This window comes from Stegostoma tigrinum, chromosome 22, assembly GCF_030684315.1.
Source record: "Stegostoma tigrinum isolate sSteTig4 chromosome 22, sSteTig4.hap1, whole genome shotgun sequence".
In the NCBI taxonomy this organism is placed as follows: domain Eukaryota; kingdom Metazoa; phylum Chordata; class Chondrichthyes; order Orectolobiformes; family Stegostomatidae; genus Stegostoma; species Stegostoma tigrinum.
This window is the reverse complement of record NC_081375.1, coordinates 51,970,400-51,985,449: the sequence shown is the minus strand read 5'-3', so window position 1 is coordinate 51,985,449 and position 15,050 is coordinate 51,970,400.

Here is a 15,050-nt window from a genome sequence, read left to right as displayed (position 1 = left end):
ATATTGTTTGCCAATTCTAAACCACTAGCTGTGACTCAAACGTCGTTCTAAACACACTGTACCTCTGTACTTGACTAAAGGCAAAAACCCTGCATTTGATAGAAATCTGAAGCAAACACGGAGAATGGTGCAGAAACTCAGCAACTCTGGCAGCACCTGTAGTGCGAGAAACACAGAGGTAATGTTTCGAGTCCCGTATGGCCCTTCCTCAGGATAAAAAACGTTAACTGTTTCACGTCCCACAGATGCTGCCAAATCTGCTGAGTTTCTCCAGCAATTTCTCTCTTTAGGAGATAACAAGGTGTAGAGCTGGATGAATACAGTGGGCCAAGCAGCATCAGAGGAGCAGGAAAGTGGCTCTCTCTTTAGGAGCCTGTAGTTCTCAGTATCATCAGCACTTTGAACAAATACAAAGTTATACAGCAAAGAGTTATTGAAGGCTCTGGGAAAAGACCACAAAGTATCTTGAATGTGCCCACTGCACCAGCCCGTGAAGATCCTCCTGAGAGGTACCTGCCCCCAGACTGGTTAATGGCCAGTCATGGATTCAGTCAGGCTGTGCTGCCCTCCACTGGAGAAGGTGGTGTTACAGCTAGCACTGAAGAACAATCTCCCTCCCTGTACAACACCACATCTCACACACACACAGACAACCAGCCATCCACATAAGCAGAGTCACTCACATACAAACACACATACACACGTGCGCGCGCACACGTATACACACACACACACACACACACACACACACAGTCACCCACATAAGCAGAGTCACTCACATACAAACATACATACACATGTGAGCGCACACAAACACACACACATGCACATGCACACACACACACAAACACACACACACACAGTCACCCACATAAGCAGAGTCACTCACATACAAACACACATACACACGTGCACGCGCACACGTACACACACATACAGTCTCACGTGTACAGACATGCAAACACACATGCACACACACAATCACCCATAAACGCAGAGTCACTCACATGTAAACACACATATAAACACTCACACACAAATACATGCAGTCTCGCACATACACATACAGTCACCCACATACGCACACTCACATACACATGCACACATATACATACAGTCTCTCTCTCTCTCACACACACACACACACACACACACACACACACACACACAGAGCCGCACATGCAGAGTCACATACACACACTCATGCACATGCACACACACACACTCTCATGCACACATTCACATACACACATTCATTCGCAAACACACACACACACTCTCTCACACACACATTCATATACAAACACACACACCTCTCTCACACACTCACATTCATACACACACACACACACACACACACACACACACACACACACACACACACACACACACACACAAACGCGGTTACAAGTTGAGACCTCTACATCAACTGCTCTTTCTGTGTTTTTATACATTTTTTTTAACTTGATTGTCCCTGAAACCACAAACTGTTCTCCATACCCTAACCACAATGTCTAGGTGACAGTCTGTTTGTCATGTATGCTCTGTCTGCTTTGGATGGATTTCCTTTGCTTCAGCTGCATCTAAAAATCCCTTTTTTGCACTAGCATTCACAAATTTAACCCTTATCATGCTGTAGCATAATCACATAATTTCCAATGAATCCACACTCCCACAGTCCAAAGATGTGCAGGTTAGGTGGGCTAGCCTTGGGAAATGCAGAGTTACAGGGATAGTTTTGGGGTGTTTGGGTCTGGGTGGGCTGCTCTTCGGAGGGTCAACGTGGACTCAATGGGCCGAATGGCCTGCTCACGCACTGTAGGATTGGTATGTTTGGGAGCTTTTGAGAAAACAGCGTAGAAGGGCCAAGAAATAATTCAGAAAGGGAGATGAGAATGTGAATGTAATTCATGTATGAATGTAAAGGGGCGGGATGAGTACGTGTGGAGGTTGGAACAAGGAGGGGAGAAATTCAAAGCGTGTGGGGAGGGAGCAGCATTGGAGGGCAACGTGCAGGTTAGATAGAGGTGATTGCTATCGTGGGGGTACAGAGGGCAGGGACAACAGCTGTAGATCAGGTTCAGTGTGGTGGCTCTCCACATGGGCTGATGGATCGAAATGGGATGCTGGGGGTCATGTGAGGTAATAGGAGGCACGGAGGCTGGGGCAGGGCTGTACCTGGTGGGACCCAGTGCTAATGCTGCCCACCACGAGCTGTCATCACTTCCTGGGAACAATATGCTGCCGGGAAATGGCTGGAACACCATCCCAGGGCGGGCAAAGGTAGAGACAGTTTGTTCAGCAAAATCAGCAGATTCACGTTTGCTGGATGCGACAGCGGTGTGGCAACAAATAGGTGAAGCAGCCGTTGACAAAGGCCCAACTACGTTAACTCTTCAATCATTCCATCACCCATTGGCTGTGCAGGCAGAGGGACGGGGCTTACAGATCAGATGCTGATCAATTTTCTACACGCAATTGGTGAATGCAAATTGATGGAGGGAGGAGGAAGCAGTGACATTACAAAGGGCCAATGCTGGCTGAAGGGAGACCACTCTTCATACAACATCCAGCTGTCCCGTTGGGATGAGACACAACGTCTGACGCTGGGAAAAGGTCAATCTTGTATGACACACTTGGACAGGAGGAGAGTGGTGACAAGGGATGACGACAGATTTATATCAGAGTTGCAGCAGTCACAGCCAATGTTTATGTTAATGTGCGATTTGAAGCTATCTGCATCATGCCTCCAGTGTCAGACAAGCTGGAGATGGCATTCACACAGTGTCACCTGCCCAGGTATAAACCAAGAGAAATAAATGAGCAGCAGTGACACAGAGATCATTTCACAATGAAAATCAAAACAGGCTATTGATGAGGAGAATCACAGGTCCAAAGATTCAGCGAGAGTGAGTAGGCAACACTCACACCCATTAACAGCAGCAAGAACTGGCCCATTCACAATGCAAACTGTGAAGGGAGAAAATCAGGTAGTATCAGTCAGCCAGTCCTGGGATGATGTGTGGGGGTGAGGGAGTGGAGGGGTTGAGAGTGGCGAGTGTGAGTGCGCAGTGTCAGTGAGTGTGTGTGGTCAGTGAGTGTGTGGGGTCAGTGAGTATGTGGGGTCAGTGAGTGTGTGGGGTGAATGAGTATGTGCAGGGTCAGTGAGTGTGTGGGGTTAGTGAGTGTGTGTGGTCAGTGAGTGTGTGTGGTCAGTGAGCGTGCGGGGTCAGTGAGTGCGCAGTGTCAGTGAGTGTGTGGGGTTAGTGAGTATGTGGGATCAGTGAGTGTGGGGTCAGTGTGAGTGTGTGGAGTCAGTGAAAATTTATGGGGTCTGTTAGTGTGTGTGGTCAGTGAGTGTGTGGGGTCAGTGAGTGTGTAGGGTCAGTGAGAGTGTGGGATGTGTGAGTGTGTGGGATTTGTGAGTGTGTGGGATGTGTGAGTGTGCGGGGGTCAGTGAGTGTGCGGGGTCAATGAGTGTGCGGGGTCAATGAGTGTGTGGGATGTGTGAGTGTGTGGGGTCAGTGAGTGTGCGGGGTCCATCTGAGGGTTGTTCAGAAATTTTCAGAGGTAGGACATTGATTTTTCCGATAAGGATTGGGTGACAGCTTATGTAAGTCTCATTGGAGGGTCTGGATCTTTTTGTTTTAATGTTAATGAGTGAGAAACAAAATATTTTCAGGGAGTTATTTTCACCTGCTGCAGCATGGCTGCAGTGCCCTGGTTTAACATCTTATTGGAGAGTACCTCTGACATACAGCATACCTTCAGCATGTCCGCATCAATTCAGGGCTCAAATAATTGGAGTTTAGTCACAGGTAACAATGTCTTTGAAACATGGCACAGTCCTGATGGGCTGAATGGCCTCCTCTTATTCTTATATTCCTAAACGTCTGGGGTGGGATTTGAGCTATCGACTTTCCTACTTTAAGCAAGAGTGTTACAATCGAGACACAGCTGGAAGCAGTAATGGCAGTCCATGTTTTTGCAAAAGCTCAGCAAAATCCAACTGATCAGAACATGAACATGCACACGCGCACACACACACACACACACACACACACACCGGCACACACACGCACACATACACACATTTGGGGTGACACGGTGGCTCAGCAGTTAGCACTACTGCCTCACAACACCAGGGACGCGGCTTTGATTCCAGCCTTGACCAACTGTCTATGCGGATTTTGCACATTATCCCCACATCCGCATGAGTTTTCACCAGGTACTCCACTTTCTTCCCACAGGCCAAAGATTAGGTGTAAATTCGGTGGTTTGGCCATGCTAAATTACCGATAACATTTCGGGTTGTGTAGGTTGGGTACATTAGCTGTAGGAAATGCAGGTTTGGTGGGATGCTCTTCAGAGGGTCAGTGTGAAACTTTTGGGCCAAATGGCCTGTTCCACACTGTGGGGTTTTATATCTATGTCTATATAGACATACATAGACAAATGGAGACTCAATTGCCAAGCTGTCACCAAATCATTGTTCCACATCATTAAAATGAAGTTCCAAAAAAAATTAATCTGCTGTGGGATCAAAGAATTCTGGTTAAGCTTTTCGTCAGAAACATACTCTGGAGTCTCTTCAGAATGGGACAAGAATAATCTGCATGTTTGTGGCAGATTAGCATTGGATGATGAGATGAGCAGTGGAGTTACAATTTAAACACGGAGGTCATTAAGGATATGTTAAAACGTTAAGAAGGATACAGCAGACACAGGAATTTCATGTTTTCCTCTCATTTGCTCTCTTTTTCTCCCTTTGGGCAGAAGCCCATTGATTTGTCACCATGGTTTACCCCGAGGTGGCAAGGGCATTTCTTGATACATGGTGCCCTCTGGAGTGTTCCCAGCTCTTGGTGGTTTAAAGGTAATGTATTGGTCTCAATGATGGAAGATCCCAGCACATCAATCATTTAGGCGACTGCTGGACATGCACATGGACAGCAGTGAATTGAGGGGAATGTGGGTTAGGTTATTTTAATTTTGGATTAGGATTATTCCACGGCACAACATCGTGGGCCGAAGGGCCTGTACTGTGCTGTACTTTTCTACGTTCTTTGTTCTATAACATCAATGCAAAAGATAAGGCTGAAGCATTTGCAGCAATCTTCAGCCGGAAGTGCCAAGTGGATGATCCATCTCAGCCTCCTCCAGTGGTCCCCGGCATTACAGGCACCAGTCTTCAGCCAATTTGATTCACTCCACATGGTATCAAGGAGCCGTTGGAGTCTCAGGATATTGCAAAGGCTATGGGCCCTGACAACATTCTGGGAATAGTGCTGAAGACTTGTACTCCAGAACTTGCCACTCCCCTAACCAAGCTGTTCCAGTACAGTTACAGCACTGGGATCTACCCAACAATGTGGAAAATTGCCCAGGTATGTCCTGTACATAAAAGGCAGGACAAATCCAACCCAGCCAATTACTGCCCCATCAGTCTATTCTTGGTCCTCTCTAAACCTTTGGAATGTATCATTGATAGTTCTGTCAAGCATTAAACAGTCAGCAACACCTGCTCATTGGCACTCAGTTTGGGTTCCGCCAGGGTCACCCTAGCCCCCATCTTATCACAGCCTTTATCCCAGTTTGGGCTCAAAAGCTGATCTCAAGAGGCAAAGACAGAATAGCTTTCCTTAACATCAAGGCCGCATTTCACTGAGCGCGGTATCAAGGAGCCGGAGAAGAATGGATTCGATGGGTATGGAGGGGCAAACTCTCCATTGGTTGGAGTCATACCTGACAATAGGAAGATGGTCACGGTTGTTGGAGGCCAATCATCGCAGTTCCAGAATATCAGGAGTTCCTCGGGGTAGTTCCTCTATCATAAGGTCAGACATGGGGATGCTCACCAATAATTGCACAATGTTCAGTACTGTTCACGACTCCACAGATACTGGTGAAATGGAGATACCGGTATTGGACTGCGGGGGCGGGGGGGGGGGGGGGGGGGAAGCAAAATTAGAAGTCACATGACATCAGCTTATAGTCCAATAGGTTTATTTCTTATTGGACTATAACCTAGTGTCATGTGACATCTGACTCAGGTAATGAAGCAGTCCATGCTCAATTATAATATGACGGTGACCACAGTCAGGATTGAGTGGAAAAGTGACAAATAATATTTACTCCATACAAGTGTTAGGCAATTTATAACTCACCTCCTGACTCCCCAAAGCCAGTCCACTATCTGCAACGCAGAAGTCAGGAGAGTGATGGAATATTCTCTACTTTCCAGATGGGTCCAGCTCCAACAACACTCGAGAAGATCAACAGCAATTCAAACAAAGTAACCCACATCAATGCCATTCTCTACACCAGATTCAACATCCACCCCCTTCACCACTGACGCTCAATAACAACAGTGTGTACTATCTACAAGATGCACAACAATTCATCAAAGATCCTTAGATAGCACCTTCCAAACCCACAACACTTCCATCTAGAAAGACAGTAGTAGCAGAACAATGGGAACACTATTGAAATAACTCCACAGGCGCCAGTATTCCATCATCAAGTCACTTTTTATTGACACAAGGAGCGGCCATGACTCTCATCCAGCACCATCAGAGCCAGCTCTCAGATTGAACAGAGCCTCTGACCCTCCTGTTTATATCTGTCGGCCAGGGCTCCCTGTTTTAGGCTGTTAATCTGGTCCAATCAGGGAACTCATATTCTATGAGGTCCACCTGGCTGACCTCATCACAACTACTACATCCCTCCCCTCTGAGCCCAAGGACAGAGGCTGGTTCTTCTTTTTTTGTAGCTCCTCCTCTGGGGGATGTTTCATCCCGGGGTCAGGTTCCTCAGACTCTGCCTTTGATACAGGTAGGGTGTAATGTACAGTAGCTCACCTCTTAGGTGCAGAGCATCTCGGAAGAAATTTATTATCCTCTTCAGGCAACAAAGGCATCGAGGCAGCAACATCTGCTGTGTCTGCCTCATTTTCCAAGGGAGCTTCTACATTTGATGGAAAGAGAGTTCCGGAACAGTCGGAAAGGCAGCTGAGGAGCTGGGCAAGGTTTTCTTCCACATTATTTGTGAGTTTGTAGCTTTCTTATGGTATATGTCTTTCTCCAGGACTTTGGCATCAACCTGAACTTCGTGCATCACTAGATCCAACCTCATGTCAACCATGCCTCATACCCATGCAGGGTTATTCCCATGATTCCTACACTAAACTCTGTCCCCAGAAGTAAGCTATCTCTCTCCCTTGCTGGAATCTTCTGATGTTGTTGGCATTCCAACAATGCTGGCATTCCTGATGTTGTTCTGATGTGGTCTCAATGGGTTGAATGGTCAGTTCCTACAACATAGGGATTCTATGATTCTACATCCCAGGAATGAATCATATTTTTAAAATACTGCTGTAAATTAATGTAAATAACCCTGGCATCAGCTAACCTGTGGGGCAGATCTGAATAATAAAGTATTTGGATTGCTCTGGCCCTTTCCAAGATTGTGGTCCTGTGCTTGTCTCAAAGATGAACAGACTGAAAAGATCGGGCATCTTGAACATGATAAGAATAAGATTGTGTGCATTATGGCAGAGACTCAGGCCAGGCAAAGGCCTGAAACTTCCAGTTAGTTATGTGATCTAAGGCCTGTGGCTTTCCCGTAGGAATCTGTATTGGTTTCAATCACATTCCCTCTGCCATGTCTGCGTTCATAAGTCAGCTGTATCTTGTCTAATATACAGTATCAACAGTACTAAGAAAATGGAGATTACATAATTAAGTCTTGACATTGTACACACTTAAGTAGTTGGGCTTGTTAATAACTTCTAAGATATCAGTCTCAACAATGACTGAATCATTGCGGTTCACATGGGCCAAATATAAAAAACCCAACATGCATCAGTATCCATCCTTCACCATCTACTGTCTTTTAATTGCATTTAACAAGCTATGAATTAAGATGTTGTTCACAAATTGGTCCTCTGCTCAAATCAGTCAAAACTGGCTTGCAGTTTAATAATGGATCCCTCATTTGGAGGGAGGCCATGAAATGGACTTTAGGTTGAAATTGTCACAGTTTGAATCACTCACCGGAGAATTGTCGCTGGGGGAAGTGCATGGGAGCATCGTGCATGGACCTTTCAAAGAGTTGGTTGCCTGAACATTGATGGTCTATGATGCAACTGAGGAAAACAAGTCCAGCACAATGTTCAAGAGAGATAGTAGGAACTGCAGTTGTTGGAGAATCTGAGATAACAAGGTGTAGAGCTGGATGAACACAGCAGGCCAAGCAGCATTTCAGGAGCAGGAAGGCTGCCGTTTTGGGCCTAGACCCTTCTTGCCTATCATTAGTACACTTGGAATCCTGGTTGGAGGAACCTCACAATGGGTTTGAGATTGGGGGCAGCCATGGAAGAGTTTTACATCAGGCCTACTCTTAATCTTAAGATATTGCCAGGCTTGGAGGGTTTGAGTTGTATGAAGAGGCTGGATAAGCTGGGGCAATTTTCCTCTGAGCGTCAGGGGCTTATAGAGTTTTAGAAAATCATGAGGAACATGGATAAGGTGTGTAGCAACCTCCTGGCTGCTAAAACACAGATAGCCAACTTGGCTAAACAGCAAGGTATGCTGGGGACATTGGTGAAGTGAAACTCTGAAATCACAAAACCCACACACCAGACAATGTGCAAACATAGCAGCTAATGATATTAGCATAATGTAAAAGGCAACAGTTAGTCTCCACACACCCCCAACAACTTATCCACTATTAAACAAAAGACAGCCCAGACAGAAAGGCACCGGGTCCTGCTACACAAAGAAACTAGACAGTAGCATGCCAGCTAAATGATTGATTCTTGTTCAAACTATTAAGTGTACCTCCTTGATTGGTCAGAACTACAGAAAGTCCCAGAAAAAAAATCATCTGGAAGGTATAAAAACAGAGTTCACCTGCAGACCTCTCTCAGATGACTGTGTGGAGTTTGCACATTTTCTCTGTGTCTGTGTGGGTTTTCTCTGGGTGCTCTGGTTTCCTCCCACAGTTCAAAGATGTGCAGGCTAGGGTGGATTGGCCATGCTAAATTGTTTGTAGTGTCCAGGGATATGTAACCTAGGTGGATTATAGGAGGATGGGCCTGGGTGGGATGTTCTGAGGGTCAGTGTGGATGTGTTGGGCCAAATGGCCTGTTTCCATACTGATCTATGATCTGACTTTAATTACCTCACCAATCACAATGTTAGGTCTTTGCCACAATCCTTACCTAAACTAGCACTGGCTACCCGAGTAGGAGTAGGTATGACCCTTAGGGTTAAACTTGGCCCGGCTGTGATGAGGCCCAGATGAACTTTGAGAAAGTTGGTCTTCTCTCTCTCTCCAGGTGGTCAGAGCTGTTGGGCCAGATTGCATCTTCACTGAGGGAATGGCCACCACTGTCCATCCTTATCCTTCCCTGCTGCATCTTTCTAGAATGTTGTCTGATTGATCTTCCAGTTTTAGGTCATGGCATCTGATTGTATCCCCAATGCCATGTATGGAAGATGGTGGAGCTGTCCGCAGCCCCGGATGTGTCAAGGGCATGTCCCCTCTCCAGACATGCTCATCGTAGAAACCCCACAGGGGCTGTAATGAGTCTGCTCACTGTACACCTATACACAAACCAGCCTTCTTTTCTGGGAGTAAGCCAGGGGTGTCTTTGCTTGCCTAGTCTAGAGTGGATGTTTTGTGCTTGACCTGTCCTGAAAATCTCATCAGGCCTGGATGTTCATAGGTTGCCCATTCTGGTTTTGGGCCTGGTCATTCTGGCTGTGGGCTATCTGGCTATAATATGCACTTGTGATACCAAAGCATACAAGGCTATGGGCCAAGCACAGGAAATGGGATGAGAACCATTACTTGGCTGCTTTTGACTGGTGCGATCTAGATGGGCCAAAAGGTCTTGTTCTATGCTGTAGACCTTTATAACTCTGTCCACACTTTACAATATAGTCTGCTGTACACAGGGGAGACCAAATGCAAACTGTGTGATCACTTTGGTGAACAAATTCATTGAGTTCATAAGCTTGACCTTGAGCTCCTGGTCATGTGTTCTTTTAAATCTTTACCTCAGTTTCATCTGCCCTCTCTGTCCTTGTCCTCTGATATTGTTTCAATAAATATCAAAGCAAGAACAAGGAAGTACATCATTCTAGGCTGTGGTCCTCATTTAGATTTGCCATGGTAACAATATTTCACTTGAAAGCTGTTTGATGTTTTGAGTTGATTCTTGGAATTATAATTTTTTACAAGTTGGGATTAGAAGTTTTTCGTTGTGCACTAGGCAATGGCCCAGTGGTATTGTTGCTGCACTGTTAATCCAGAGACCCAGATAATGTTCTGGGAACCTGGGTTCAAATCCTGCCATGGCAGATGGTGGAATTTGAATTCAAACTAAATCTGCAATTACAAGGCTAATGATGACCATGAATCGATTGTTGGGAAAAGCCCATCTGGTTCACTGAGGCCCTTCAGGGAAGGAAACTGCCATCCTTATCTGGTCTGGCCTACATGTGACTCCAGACCCACAGCAATGTGGTTGACTCCGAACTGCTCTCTGGGCAATTAGGGTTGGGCAATAAATGCTGTCCTGGTCAGCGATGTCCTCATCCTGTGAATAAATAAAAGAGAACTTTGCATCAGTGTATTAGAATCATCTGACATTAGAACCCTGAGTGACACCAACAGGTTGGGTGTGGGCACCCCCTGGGCAATGAGGGGGGGAATGGGCAGCCCAGGGGTGGTGAGGGGGTGAAGGGTAGCCCTGGGGCACTGAGAACAGGAACGGGCAATTCTGGGGCAGCTAGCAGCGGAGAGGTTGAGCCCAGGTGAGGAGTGCGGACCCAGCATCGGCATGCACCAGGCATTGAACTATAAACTCTGTTTCTTTCTTTTTGTACTTTTCACTGTCATGGAGCAGATCAGACCCCACCCCCTGAAAATATTTTAAGCAGTTAGCCTAGACCCAAACTTTTTCTTACTTTAAAAGCTAATGTGAAGTGCTCTGTTCCAGATGCAATTCAGTTGGTAGAACTACTGAACATTAAGCAAAATAATTTATTTCATCACTATAATTAAATACAAACAAAGAAAGAAGAAGTTGGACTAACAACTCTATTCGAAAACTTAACAGAATTATAGATACCTATTACTAATTAACTGTTTAAATATAGTAACACCCCATAAATATGCCTCTTGGCAAGAAGGAAAATTCAGATATAGATTCTCACATGCAGTTCTCCAGTCCAGGAGGAAAAAATACAAAAGAGAAAATTCAGAGAGAGTAGCAGTCAGGGGACAAGTCACTGAAACTCCAAACTCTGTGGAAACCCCAATAGTATCTGCTTAAAACTAAACCTAAAAAAAACAGAAATTCTTTCAGAGACAGTAGGAACTGCAGATGCTGGATTCTCTGAGATAACAAGGTGTAGAGCTGGACGAACACAGTGGGCCGGGCAGCATCAGAGCAGGAAAGCTGACGTTTCGTGCCTAGACCCTTCCCGAAACATCAGCCCTAAACGCAGAAATTCTGATCTGTAGAGTTGGCTGCAGCCATTCAAACTGTTAAAAAAAACCCCTCAAAACCTGGTTCTGGTAATCACTCAGCAGTGCTGCTATACAACTCCACTTCAAAAAAAAACCAGGACAAAATAACTTCTTCAAATCATGGCTTCAATACATTAGTAAGAAGGACTTTAATTTTTAATCTTTTAACTTTGTTTTCTTTATTTTTCTAGTTTGTATCAGGAATCTGTGCCTAGGTATCTTTCTTCTAAACTTTTTGCTGTACTCCTGCAAGTATCCGTGACAATAAACCAAATTCAATTCAAGAACTCTGAGTATCTGTGCCTCTGACTTCTAACATTCCTCAGTACTTTTCCATCTTCAAAGGAACCAAATGAGAAAACTGCAATTTAAAACCACTTGATAAATTAGTAGCTGGGATATGAACCAGAAGTTCCATTTAGGATATGAGTAATACAGTCAGAATCAGAATCCCTACAGTATGGACACAGGCCATTGGGCCCATCGAGTCCGCACCAACCCTCTGAAGAGCATCCCACTCAGACCCACCCAATCTCCGTAACCCTGCATCTCCCATGACTAACCCATCTAGCCTGCACATCCCTGGACACTATGAAACAATTTAGCCTGGCCAATCTACCTAACCTGCATGTGTTTGGACAGTGGGAGGAAGGCAGAGTGCCTGGAGGAGGCTCATGCAGACCCGAGGAGAATGTGCAAACTCCCCACAGACAGTCACCCCAGTGAGGCAAAGTACCGCTCTAATAACCTAAAACTGGTCGCTGCCGGGAAGCAGCTCGTGAGAAAACTTCTAAAATAATGTAATTGTCATCTCCCAGGCCCAATTGGATTGAGGATCAGTCTGGCAAAGCCAACAAGCCACCAACCAGTTACAAATTAGAATGCTGCAAAATGTCCCATTATTCATGGAGTCATCATAACAATTAAAGATTTTGCAAACATGTGCAAAATTCCCCAATCTCCCTGATTTTCATATCCAGGCTGACAAAAAGTACGTACATTTCTGTATTCAACAGGAATTACTATTTATTACAGATAAATTGATTCTAGGTACAGATAAATAATTAAGAACCATTGATAGAACTACCACATGTAAAATTGACTTCCCCTTGTACAATCTCCTCTATACACACACTCAAACAGACACACAATAAAATGTATGTCATGGGTAGATGTTAACTCTGGAAAGGCAGTTCAATGTCCCCTTTGCACAGGTTTCACTAAGATGATTATTTCAATTTGTCAAGACTCATTTACATTCACTCATAGATTCCCTACAGTGTGGAATCAGGCCATTCAGCCCATCAAATCTACACTAACCCTCCAAACAGCATCCCGTCCAGACCCATCCCACTTGCCCCATCCCTGAATTTACTGAGGCTAACCCACCCAGCCTGTACATCCCTGGACACTACAATTTCCCATGGCCAATCCACCCCAACCTGCACATCATTGGACTGTGGGAGGAAACCCACACAGACACAAGGAGAATGTGGAAACTCCACACAGACAGTCGCATGAGGGTGCGTTTGAACCTGAGTCCTTAGAGCCGTGAGGCAGCAGTGCTAGCCACTGAACCATGGTAATGGGACATGAGTGTGACTGGCTCGGCCAGCATTTCTTGCCCATCCCTCGTTGCCCTTGAGAAGGTGGGGGTGAGCTGCCTTCTTGAACAGCTGCAGCCCTCCTGCTGTGGGTAGATCCAGAATGCCATCAGGGAGAGAATTCCAGTATTTTGACCTGGTGACAGGCGCAGGGATGGCAATACATTTCCAATATTCCGGGATGGTGAGTGTCTTGGACCAGAATTTGCAGGTGGTGGTGTTACCATGTATCTGCTGCCCTTATCCTAGTTGGAAGTGGTCATGGGTTTGGGAGGTGCTGTCTAAGGATCTTTGGTGAATTTCTGCACAGCATATTGTAATAGTACACACTGCTGCTACTAAACGTCGGTGGTGGAGGAAGTGGAAATTTGTAGATGTAGTGCCAGTCAAAGCAGGCTGCTTTGTCCTGGATGGTGTCAATCTTCTTGAGTGTTGTTGGAGCTGCACCCATCCAGGCAAATGGGGAGTATTCCATCACACTCCTGACTTGTGCCCTGTGGATGGTGGACAGGCTTTGAGGAGTCAGGAGGTGCAGGGTTCCTAGCCTCCAGCCTGGGTCTAATCGTCACTATAATTACACAGCAACTCAAGTTCTGTTTCTGGTCAATGGCAAGCCCAGGTTGTTGATAGTGGGGGATCGCTGCTCCACAATCTTCCTTCCCCAGTTCCTCTCATTTACTTGCAGGAGGCACAGGGTGATTGGTTCAATAATTATACAGTCTCTGACTTATTTGTAAGAACCACAGCTCATGCCAACTGAGGAGGGGAAATCAACTGGCTTTCTTCAGGCTTGAGGTGTTTTTTAACTTTAAGGGAAAGGACGGTTCCTTTGTTTATGGGGCTTCTGAAGGCTGCTGACTGAAAGAGTGCACATCTGCTGGCTGTTCAGCTACCTGTGAACCAATCGCACAGCTATTGCCAAGCAGAAAGCCTTGTTTTCAACAATGGCTGGCATTATACAAACCAGTCAGCTACTTGTTGCTGGTCAAATCTCCATCCACACACAAATTCTCCCCCACACCCCGCACCCTGGCTCCAGCTCATCTTTAGTAACCTTCCTCACATTTGTACACACCCTTTGGCTCCAGCTATTCTGACAGCAGATTTCCCCAAATGCTTGGACAAGTGCCATTGTAAACAACACTTACAATGGGTGCATGTTAACTCCCTTCTGAAAAATGCAGACAATCCTTGTTTTTGAAAGTATTCCTTTTCCCCTTTGGGCCTACAATCAAAAACACAGAAAAATAAAAAGGTATTTACAACTCAGGCTGTATTGCTGTTATACTCAGACTTTTATTTTACTTTGCAAATTATTTCAGCTTAAACTGACCAGCACTACCCATGAGATGTTCAGTGGTACTTATGGGCAAAGGAATGTTTGAAACAATCTAACACTAGACTTAGCATTGATTCAGTTGGGGACTCATGATTTGCTTAAAGTTGTTTCACTTAAAGTAGCAATTTTTGGAAATGGAAGCCTAATGTTAAAGGAGCACTGCCTGTTTAGCTTCTGACCTCAAAGTTGGAAGCATGGCTTTAGACCTTAATGACTGCTTCTCTCATACATACTGGAAGTGTTTAAGACTGCATTTGGCCTGAAATACCCTACCAATCCCTGCTCCCTATGAGACCCCTCATCCCAAACCACCAATCCCTCGGAGATCCCTCTCCCCTACACACAAATCCCTACTCACTCTGAGATCCCTCTCCTCAACGCACAAATCCCACGGGGATCCCTCTTCACATCCCACTAATCCCTGCTCACTCTGACACCCCTCTCCCCAAATCACCAATCCTGGCTCACTCTAAGACCCCTCTCCCCAAACAACCAATCCGTGCTCACTCTGTGACCACTCTCCCCATTCCACCAATCCCTGCTCACCCTGTCACCACTCTCCCCAT